We start from the raw sequence: 11,692 nt of genomic DNA, 5'->3' as shown, positions 1-11,692 counted from the left end.
ATCAGTCAGTAGCTGACAGCTGAGCACATGACTCCGTGTCCGTGATGCTTCATTAATAAGGAAAAAATATATAAATAGTTTCAATAAGGAATGACCTCAATTAAAAATTAGATGTGATATAAATAAGTTTGGTGCTTGGACTCAGCATGATGTCATCAAGGTTGAAATGGGGTGTGGCCACATAATATAGGAAGAAACCTTGACCAGGGCACTGAATATGGAGACTGGAGGTGACTCGGGAGATGGAAGATTGCAGCAAATCCCTGCAATGACAGCTGACAGTGAGAGAGAAGGACAGATTTAAAGTTTGACAGCAACTACGCGATTGGCTGTGTGAGATCATGACAAAATCTGATTGGATCACTGTTAATAACCAACAGTCAGCTGATTAGAGGAGGCAGGGACATAGAGTATGTGTTCCTGATTGAACTAATGATTAAGCCAAGCTTCATTTTTGATCGAACCAGAGAGAGAGGATTGAAAGCGACACCCACATTCTTGTGTGTCAGTCTGAAATGACACATTTGTCATGAGTTACTGTTACTTGATCAAATTGGTGTCTATGTCAGTCTGGGCCAGTGACAAGCATTCCAGTTTTATTTGAATTTAGGACCAGGGGATTTCAAAACATCTGGCTTTTTACAACACACTTATAAATTTTATAGCTTGATGAGTTTTGAGCCTTTATATGCACATACAGTATCATCAGAGTAGTGAAAAGTGAAAATGACTTCCATGAACGCAAATACTTACAAGAGAAAAGCAAAAGTTCAGTGTTGGAGCCCTGGGGTACTTATTATTTCATATTGAAATATACTGATACAGTTCTTTTATAGGAAACAGTGTTCTTTGAAATAAGTGACCAAAGTTGTTTTCCATATGGAGTATACAATGATGTGAATCTATGGTAGGGTTGGAAAATCTTTTTCCTATAAATCCTATCTTTTCAGCAAGTATAACATTGCTCAAGGGCTGAGGCTGATGGTAATGTCATTTACTTTGAAGTTGTTGCATCACAGACTCATTTTAACATATCAAAACTTTTACCTGTTAGATGACACAAGTATTAATGATCTGAAAATGATGGACATCTGTATCGTTATGAATGTGTCAACCCCAAAACCAAAATCACATTCTTCTGGGGACTGTGAATGTTTGTACAAAATTTCATGGTAGACTTTTCCTTGGATATTCTTTCAGTAACAGAGCTGTTGTTCCACGAGCATGAGCCAAACCTGTACTCAAGCATGGAGGTTTAAAACATCCTCCTGTTCACCTTGTCATATGTGTGTTTATTTGCTGAGAGTGAAAAAATAATAACTTCGATTTTTATAGGGCCTTTCAAGGGGCCCAAGGTCGCCATACATATACAAGGGAAAATTACATATTTAATCTAACAAAGACAAGGTAGTTCACAGATGTAGGAGTGTTTTCTGCATGAATCCCAAGTTGTGTCTGGAGTTCTGATGTTTTTTATTGATGTATGTTCTAGGCAGTCAGGGATTCCCTTTGTTTCAATACAGTCTCACATTCAACTTGCAAAGGAGACATATGACAACATTTCTGGAACAGATGTCAAGATTTTCAAGACTGAAAACTGAAAATAAAGATCAACGACAGACCAAAAAGAGGAGTCAGGTGCGCAAAGAGTTAATGAGGAAAAGTGAGGTATTTCAAAAGTTTACTTCTACCAGAAACAAATAACATAATGCAATTAGTGCTACATGCAATTGACAATTGTGTGACATCATTTGTTTTTGACAAGAAAAACATATCAAGTTTCTACATATGTTTGATATTGAGCACAATGTCCAAAAGACATCCAGAGGCTGACCATAATGTTTTTTTTACTAAACACGGATGTGAATCATTCTTCACTGCATTGCTCAGTCTCTGTTTCAACAAACTGTAAAAGCGCCTGTGGACAAGGTTAACTTGATGTTGAGAAAGCACTTAGGATCAAAGAGACCACCAAATGGCATAAAATGCTTCAGCCTGCAAGCGTTGAAGGTAGAACAGTGCGGTCCACCTTCTCAGAGCTGGTGCAGATGTCCAGTGGTTTTTATTTTGGGTTAGAGCGGGGACAGAGGCTAACCAACTGACAGTTAAGAAACAGTCTCCCAGCTTTTATAGAGCTGGGGAAAGGAAACCAGAATGCCACTCAATTTCCTCCTCTAGCCACCACAGGCTCACATACATGCCACTAAAAATTGATGAGAAGGGGGTTGACTGCGGTCACATTTACAAGAAGACTCTCCTCAACAGCAGCCTACAGATTCTCAGGCAGATTTATGACGGATTATGTTTCAGTTTGGGGTTAGTGAATATCCATGTATTCACAAATACTCTGATCTTATCGTTTTCCATCATACATTTGTGATTGTATCATCTATGAAAATATAGATAACAGACAAGGAATAGCTTCAGGACAGGAAAGGAGCACCACTGTGGGGGTTTTCTGAATAATTCAGTGGGTCCAGGGGTCCTGAAACGTGACATGGAATGATAATATTTATGAAGATAGTCCAACTAGAAATCACCCAGAGACTCTATAGATCTGCAATAAAATTGGCACAGTGACAGACAATTATGCAGAAACTTGAAAAATCCTGGATGTGACTTTATACAAGGATGAATTTTGCTGACATATTTGATCCTGAGATTGCGTTATGTTGCTGTGGGCCCACATATTGGAACAATTGCAGGATCAGTCACCTTCAAAGTTGTAAAGTATCTACACAGTACAGAGTTATTGCAGAGAAAGAGAGAGAAAGTCAATTATTGGTCAACCACACACAGAAAATCAATAGTAATTAAACATTTTCATTGTAATTGCGAAAAATATCTGAAAGCTTTTTCGTGAATGAAGCAGAAATTTTGTCAGTATCACATGGTCTTCAAAAGCTAAACAGTTTGTTCTTGATCCTAGAAAAAAGCAAAACAATGTCTAATTATGTTCCACTTGTTTGTTTTGACTGTATGATGTGGTCGACTGCCAACCAAAACATCAGATCTTGTGCTGACACAGAAAATAAAAGATGTGGCAGTGTACCGTGGAATTTCTGTTGCCTCCTCTTGAAGTTGTCTATTTTTGGGGATGACCAGCTTTTCCAGTTTGTATAAGCACTACACAATGAAGGACAAATATTATAATCTTTCAGTTTTCTTTGCTCTAGTGTGATACGTAGTTTTTTCTGTGTATGTAAAAGTTCTGCAAAGTCCACCTCAAAATCCACGATAAACGGAGCTCCTCCTGAAACCTCTCGTCAGTAGTTCAGCCTGGCACGCTCCCTAACAAAGCCATGTGAAGGGACAGCAGAGGTGGGCATTTCCTACACACACTTGAAGTGGTTGACCAATCACAATAGAGTGGGCCAGCTAGCCAATCAGAGCAGAGGAGGAGGGGGGCTTAAAGAGACGAAAGCTAAAACCAAGACAGAGTCTGAAAAGAAGAGCTGCAGCAATGGACAACAAGCGGACAGTGAGGTGTTTTCTAAATCGGAGCATGTCAACATTTGCAAGTTATAACCAAAATTAGGATTATGAACCTGAATATGATGATAATATGTCTTGTTATTGATAAGATATTACATTGTCCAAAAAACAAGATCACGTGATATGAAGATTAAAACTTGGACCATAATGCATGAAAAGGTTGCAACCTTTTAACTACACAGATACATTCATCATGATAGTACAGACATACAAAATTGATGAATAATTATGCACAAATACAGAAATACAGAAATCAATGGAAAAATAAGTAGTTTGCAATGAAAGGCTATTTCATTATTTCTACATGTATTTATTTATACTTGCGTAATTGTTTTGTCCTTCATACACAAAGTGCTACAGTGGTCTTGATTTAAGAAAAAAGAGCTGTATAGTGTCGATTCATCTTAGCCTAGTGGTCTTTAATGACCAGCCCAAACTGAATTTGTTACACAACACCAAGAGGAAACAGCATGAAATCAGGTAGCACTCCAGATCCCATACTGGACATCAAACAATGTTCTCAGGGTTCAAACAATTTTCCCCATCAACGACCAAATATCCATTCACCCCTCTTCCCGTTCATTATTCAGGGAGCCTGTTTAACCCGTGTCTGTGACCATGGGTCGGCCATTCAATTAAACCAGTAAATCTGAGTGAATCAAGCTGGAATAAATCCTGCTTCCCAGGTGGGTCCAATTCAAGTTGACTGGCCAGGCTGCAGTCACAGCAGTGCCCCCATTCACTCGTTCACTGGGTTTGGTTCACTTGGCTGTAAACGGACACCATTAGCCGGCAGGGTCGTTAAGCCACTTTTGAGCCAATTAAATTTCTTAAACACGCAACACACCCAGCTGGAAGGCTCATGTTTGGGTTTTTTTTGCAAACACAAAAAGGAGAGGAAGACAGTAAGGAGAACAAGATGTTCTTTTCACATTTTTACATTTCCGTCTTTTCATCTTGTGTTTAGTCTGTTATTGTGGAGTGTTGGTGTACAAAATTAAAGACTGGCAGGGCAATCTTTTGATGCAGAGGTGACCACAGTTAGTGCTGAGGTGTAGATGAGAAAGACGAAAGCGAGGATCATGAAATGAGAAGGAACAAGGAAGAAAGGTCAGGTAAGGTGAGGTCGAAAAGTTAAAACGACCTAGAGAGGAGTGGGAACGAAAGAAAAGGGAGTAAGGCGGTGAAGCACTGTGGTGTTGTTTTCATTCTGTATCCCGTGGTAATTTGCAATCTTTTTCGTCTTACTGGAGGGTTTTTCAGCATCCAGAGAAAATGTACACCAGCATTTTTCATCCAACAACCAAAAGGCAAGGGGAAATTAAATTCAAAATGTAGCAGGTTTAGGGGATACAGATGGTACTTCTTGATTTGTCTTTTTTTTAACACTATATTTTTCTTCCTCCTGTACTCTGAAATCGGATGTATATGTTGAAACTGGAAAATAGAGTTGAGAAATCTGTAATCAGGGAATGAAATAACACTAACAAACAAATAAAGGACTAAAAACATGTTGTGGTTTTCAAATTACAGATCGGAGAGGAAGACAAAGAAAGTGAAAGAGGTAATCACTTTAGTGACTTAGTGAGAATCACATACAAAAACAGCAAGAGAGCGAAATGTAGTATTGTTGTAGTTTAGTATTCTTCAGGAGATTATAGCCTTATTCCCAAACCCTGCAATAAAAAACTTCATCTAAACTATTTACTGGATGCATTCACAGCTCTGTTTACAGGCTTGTCTTAATCTTTCTGCTGGATGCATGTTAAATTCCTATTACACAAGCAAGAGGGAGGCTTTCTGCAACACAATATACACAGAAATGAAAAGGAAACACATTCTGTAAATAGTCACCACTCTCCAACAGATGACATGACGTTGGTCTTGTATACTTTGATTACAGCCCAACAGCCCAGGTGTATCATGCGTCATATGTAAACCAGGCAGATATACATTGAAACCAAAGGAGGAGATGGGATACATGCACGTGCAAATGTCTGGACTGACTTTACCGATGAGGTTTTTTTGCTGCATAGACACAACCACAAAGGGAGCATTGTTGCTGTGTGCAGGTTGTTCTCATCCTGCACTTGGACCCATGCTGAGGTAAACTTAGGTTGTAAAGCTTTTTTGAATTTATTCTGTTCTCAAGCGTGAATAAAGGTTGAGAATATTACCGCTTTTGTTGTTTGTCATCTTCTCTCCCACCCTTCTTTACTGTGGCAACCTCAGCTCCCTCCTCACCACAACAAAAGGGTGCAGTCTTCACAGCACCAACCATGGCCCTGCACCAACACCTTTCAGACGTCATAACAGGAGGGCGGAGTGGAACCTTTGGAATAAAGGTTTTTGCTCTCTGGAGATAGGAGAGAGCACTTTGTAATAACAACATATTTTCAGTCATCATCCACAAAAAGCACAGACAGTTGTGAGAACATCATACTCTCAATCTTTCATGAGCAGAAAGACTCTGACTGTAAACGTACGATATGTGACTCTGGCCACTAGCGTTCTCTCAATCAACATAACAATAGAACTTCAATGATGTTGTGAAGCAACATAGGATCGTGGGAAATATTGTCTTCGAGAAAAATCTATCTGATGTGAATCAGACATAATTCGTGTTTGCGGATTAGGTCTGTGGAGATTCTCAGTCATCCATGTCATGGTATATCCAAGCGAGTCAATCAAAACTGAAGAAGCCTCTTGGATGAGAGGTGAAACATCAAGAAACTCAACCAAGTCCAGTTGACCTGTTTTTAAACACTTGGATTTGCAGATTTGGTAATAAATCAATGTTTTATTGACATTACACAGCAAAAGGCAATCATTAACCAAAAAGTGACCAAAAAGGTTAATAATTATTATGAATATTACATGAATATATTATATCTTTATAGAATTCAAAAATGGACCACTTTTGTTCTTAATGATGCAACTGCAGCTATATGCAGAAATACAGGCAAGTGCCACGCCCCTTATCCCTCTTCTTCACTTGGTTCGCTGCTCATCCTTTGGTGCCTGCTTAATTTGATCAACTTCTCCTATTCGTTTTGCCTTCACTGTCTCTGCTTTCCTTTTTCTCTCTCTCTCTCTCTCTCCCTCCCTCTGCTACTTAAAGCCATATGGACTGATTGTAACCATGTGTGTGTTTGATGATTACAGTGGTCGCTCTGTCAGACTCTGAGAAACTTCCCAACACAATTCAGCCACAACATTAAAACCAGTTACCAGTTTTAATGTTTTGTTTTAGCTGAATGGTGTGTATAGATATAGATATAGATATATATAGATTGCCGGCTGGTATTTTATATTGGAAGGCACCTCTGTGCAATCACTTGCAATGTGCTAGTGAAGACTCCAACAAAAGAAACACTTTACTTTTCAAATACAAAATATAGAGAGGAAGCAATTTCAAAATTTCTCCTTCGTGTCATTGTGGTGAATATTTTCATATCATGGTTTTGTGAAGTGACAATACCCTAAACCACAAGGATAAGCATTTCAAAGAAATGGAAATGGGGTGATGAATCGCTGGGTAAATGGCCGTCTTCCTCTTTTCGTGTGCCATGGGAAAATCATGCCAGGCTTTGTGCATTGTGCTGCTGCCTTGCTCAATTAGAAAGAATGCTGTTTTTGTCTCGCAAACAAAAGACTTACGCAGATTTGAAATCAAAGAAAGCTGAGGATAAGAGGGAAGAGAAGAAGGAGTGGAGAGAATGGGATGGAGAGGAGGAGCAGTGATCTGGTTTCTTCTGTGTAATTTCTTTTCAAATTTAGATTTTCCTTTATCAGTTTAATATCAAGAGTTGGGATTCTTTAAAAACACACTTTCAATTCTGTATTTTCTCTGATTATATGACTATTGTTCTGCAATCCAAGGTTCATGTGAACAGTGTACAGTAGAGTGATGAGCCAAGAGTTTAATGTTGGATTTTGGCTCCAGCTGAGCCAACAGGACAATTTTAAGTATTGTTTGAAAAGCAGAACTATGCCGTAAAACAGTTTAATCCAACATATGGCTTGGCCCTCCTCTGTGAGACCAGCCTTATGTGATTCTACATATTTACTAAATCTACCATCACAGTGAACTTAAATGACCTCCAGAACCTCTGGACTTAATTAAACTCTCTCTGTGACCGAGAGAGGGTTTGAGTAGCAGACATTTCCTAAATGTATTCTGTTGTACTATAGTTTTCTACTCAACTCCTTCTCCTGTTTGGTTTCTAGGTCTTTAAGCAGAGGAGTCTGCCAGAGGACTGTGGACCACAGCTGTGGCAGGATGATCACTCCAGCCAGGTCTCTTGTGTCACCTAAGGAAAAGTCACAACCATACTTTTCTTGTTGCTAATCCTCTTTACACTCATCATTTCTTTTCAGCTTACTAATCTTTTCTCCTCCTCTGCATTTGCGCCATCATGGTTGTATGAACAGCTGTGTCATGGCTGAACCTAAGCGTGGGAAGGGAAGTTCGGTTTGAGGTTGTAGTGGGAGATAACAGGATTTATAAAACCCCACAGGATGAGCTGTCTGTGAATGCATCGTTACAGAGCGGCTTCTTGATTACATTCCAGCTCTTTGCTGTCTGAGGAAGGACAAGTGCTCTCTGGCATGATCATGCAAAATCTGCAGACACACACATACAAACAAGTCAGTACAAGCCTATTCACAATTACGCACCAAAGCTGATTTCATACATGCACTGAACTCTGCAGATAGTTTGTACAGACTTTATCTGCCTGACCTCTTAGAAAGTCTGTAGAAATTCAGGAAAAGGCAGAAGAGGATCACCCACTGGATTCACTGCAAGTGAGTAACTTGGCAAAAGTCATGGAACTACAAAACTCCCATTACATAGTAGACTATAATCTCAAGATAGTAGTGAAACACTACAATGGGCTAGCTGTAACTGAGAGCTGTCGTTAAGCTCCATCACCCTTATTGCTACACTTAGCTAGCCCGACAAATATACGGCTAAACCATTTGTCTCAGATTTATCACTTGAATTGCATAGTGGGTCTTTGATTTTAGTGTGTCAACATGACTCACTTGAAAATGAGAACTCTTAAAAAGGTGGGTAAAGTATTATTTGTGAGCTACACACATGTGAACCTGCAGTATCTAAAAAGAACAAGAGAGAGGAGGCAGGGTTTAGGACCTATACTGCAGCCAGCCACCAGAGGGCAATCAAGATGCTTTGGCTTTACTTTTGGTGAGCTGTCATGTTCATTTTTACATACAGTCTATGGATCATCCTGTTGTTCACTCAATGTTCACTCCAGTGATTTAATCTGGTCACAATCTGCCATGTTACTAAAGTACTAAAATAAAATATATAAAAGTCTTATGTTTTCAGGAATGTGAGAGTGGTTGAAATTAAGAGTAGGGACTACATTTTTCTTAGCTGTAAAGATATAATTGATAAGTGATTTCATTTACTGCAATTAGTAGTTTATGGTCTGAATCTATAGCCCCAAAATAACATAAGCATATGAATTAATAGCTATACTATAGTGTCCTCCATGCACATTTAACACTCAGTACAACCAATTCAATTCAGTCCCACTAGGAGGTTTAGAAATTCTACACAAGAGATGGAACAGCCATCTGGCACCATCTAGTGACCTTTTATTTCAATCACAAAGTGTAAAAATATATATTTTCAAATTTCTCAGGGAAAAACACACGATCAAAACCATAAGTTGACACAGCAACTTAAATTCAGACCATGATCATCTCATCCTAAACAAGTTCACTCTTCCTTCATCAGTGTTTTCAAATAATCAACTGGCAGGTTGGATGTGATCAGTTGAAAGAACAATATGCTTTTAAAAGATCAGTACCTCTGCTCTAGTGCAGGAGATGTAAAGGTGCAGTGAGAAATGATGTTGGAGCAGCTAAAAACTGGTAGCAGAGTGACCGTCACCCCTTTTTACCGAAGGGTCAAATAAAAAAATACAATTAACAGATTACAGTCTTGTTACAATATATTCAGTTAGTTTTACATGGAATAAACTGCATTTGAATTTTATTAAGGAAATGTAGAATGCAATGTATTTGTATGAATGTAAATCTTAATCATGCTTTACAACCTTTACCTTTCAAATCAGTTATTAGATATATCAGCAGTATTTATGAAATTCTACCCTTGTTACATTTATCACTCAGCTATATTTTTACTTACTGTTTTATTTCTATGATTCCTGATTTACACCTGACACGGCTAAAAACATTCCTCAAGATAGAAACATTGGCGTCCGGGACAATGATATAAACAGATGATAAACAGACTAATAATGTTTTTCTCTTTTGCAATTGAAGCTAAACACAGAAGCCAATGTTTTATAATAATACAAATTTGAAACTAAACTAATTTAAAATGCTGATTTAGGTCACTATAAAATATGAACTTTGGCATTTTATTTATAATTTATTCATCCTTATAAGTAAAAGCAACATGATTTTAGCTCGGTGATTGGACGTTTTGTACCAGCACTATCTTCTCACCTACAATTTTATTTACAAATAGGTGTGTTTTGTAATTATTACTCTGATGGTTGATTTAATCAGGTTCTCTTCTATTCAACAGTCAGTTTCCTAAAACTGGACACATGAAATACCTTCTCTCAGATTTTCATTTGAATTGTTTGATAAGTGATAAACCTCCCTGGACTGTGGCTGAAAGAGCAATATACACTGTGCACACAATAATAATAATGATAATAATAATAAGTCATGATTTCAAGGTACAGTGTGTAGAATTGTGTGATATCTAGTGTTGAAATAGTGTTGCATGTTGCAGCTGAACACCCCTCACCTCACCCTCTCCTTCCAAACATGAAAAAGAACCTGTGGTAGCTTCAGTTGTCATAAAAACTCAAAAGGTGTTTAGTTTGTCCAGTCTGGACTAAGAAACATGGCAGCCTCTGTATAGAGGGTCCCCTCGATGTAAATATAAAGTATTTGAATATAAAGGGCCTTTTCTGGGGTAAAGAAAACTACAATTTATACAATTTATATAAAAGGAACTAGCGAAAACATCATGAGAATTATTCTACACTAAATTTCTGCCAATACTTCCCTTTCACCTAAATCTTACACACTGGACATTTAAGTCAGAAGAAAATTGATGGTTGGGTTATGTAACTTCACTTTCAGCTGTTTGATAGGGCCCATCAGTTGAAAAATTCAAATTAATGACCTTGTGACCATATTTAAAATTCAAAATAATTTGTGGTTTCATTTGGCTGCATGGCCCAAAACAGCTGATCCCACACATGAGCTCAGACCTCTGAGCAGCCAATTATGCTGTTGCAGAGCTGAAGACAGTAAACTGTGAAATACTAGTTTTAAATAAACACCACATTATCCTATGCAATACAGATGTATAATAATTTAATCTGCGTTACTTGATGTTATTCTCTCTGGTCTAACCAGTGTCTATAATGTCTTGAGGGAATCAAGACATTTTTTAAATGCCTGAGGATCTGACCATGGATTTTGTTTAAACTGACTGGCCATAATATTTGCAAAGCAACACTAATACATAGTGTTACTCCCTAACCACGAGAACCTCAGTGTCAACCCGAGACTGACGCTTAAAGCTCAGGCCACATGGCAGCAAAACATTTGGTTTCCATCACTCTGATCTGCTGTGCTGTCCTCTGAGCAGGAGAAACCATTTTTCAGTTTTATCTGGTGGTGATGGAACATTTCCTCTTCATTGTTCTGTTGGTGCTGCAGTGCACATGTTCAACGTGTCCTTACATGCCTGGTGTGACAACTCGCATGGGCCCAAGGTCAGAATCAGTTCTGGTGCGGATCCAGTGGAGGTCACTGTTGTGTGTGTATGTGTGAGAGCGCAGGAGGGAGCTCTGTGTGTGTGTGTGTGTGTGTGTGTGTGTGTGTGTGTGTGTGTGTGTGTGTGTGTGTGTGTGTGTGTGTGTGTGTGTGTGTGTGTGTCATGTCAGGCCAGTCTCTCTCAGAACTGTCAACTGTGAGAGGATCAGCTGACCTCAGGCTCACCTCTGGTGGATCCAGATGTGTCTGCAGGCTGTGTGCACGGTTGGAGGATACACCTGCTTCCACTTGAGACAGCACTGCAGCAGCTCCACACCTCTCGTGCACACGCGGGGGAGACAGGGACAGGGTGGGCGGGGTGACCGAGGGAGGGAGGGGTTTGGGGGGGGGGGGGGGG

The 11,692-nt window shown here is 39.1% G+C and overlaps 1 long non-coding RNA gene across 1 annotated transcript; it reads right to left on the bottom strand.

The window, feature by feature from the left end:
• Window positions 1–5,671: 5,671 nt before the first annotated feature.
• On the bottom strand, window positions 5,672–11,651 carry LOC138413463 (uncharacterized). The gene is made up of 2 exons (XR_011245804.1): window positions 11,521–11,651; window positions 5,672–5,851 (listed from the first exon to the last, which is right to left on the bottom strand). It is a non-coding gene; the product is annotated as an uncharacterized lncRNA (long non-coding RNA).
• Between the last annotated feature and the right edge of the window lie 41 nt (window positions 11,652–11,692).

The sequence above is a fragment of the Paralichthys olivaceus genome, chromosome 13, assembly GCF_024713975.1.
Source record: "Paralichthys olivaceus isolate ysfri-2021 chromosome 13, ASM2471397v2, whole genome shotgun sequence".
Classification (NCBI taxonomy): domain Eukaryota; kingdom Metazoa; phylum Chordata; class Actinopteri; order Pleuronectiformes; family Paralichthyidae; genus Paralichthys; species Paralichthys olivaceus.
The sequence above is the reverse complement of the archived record's forward strand: the minus strand, read 5'-3'. Positions and strand labels throughout refer to the sequence as shown.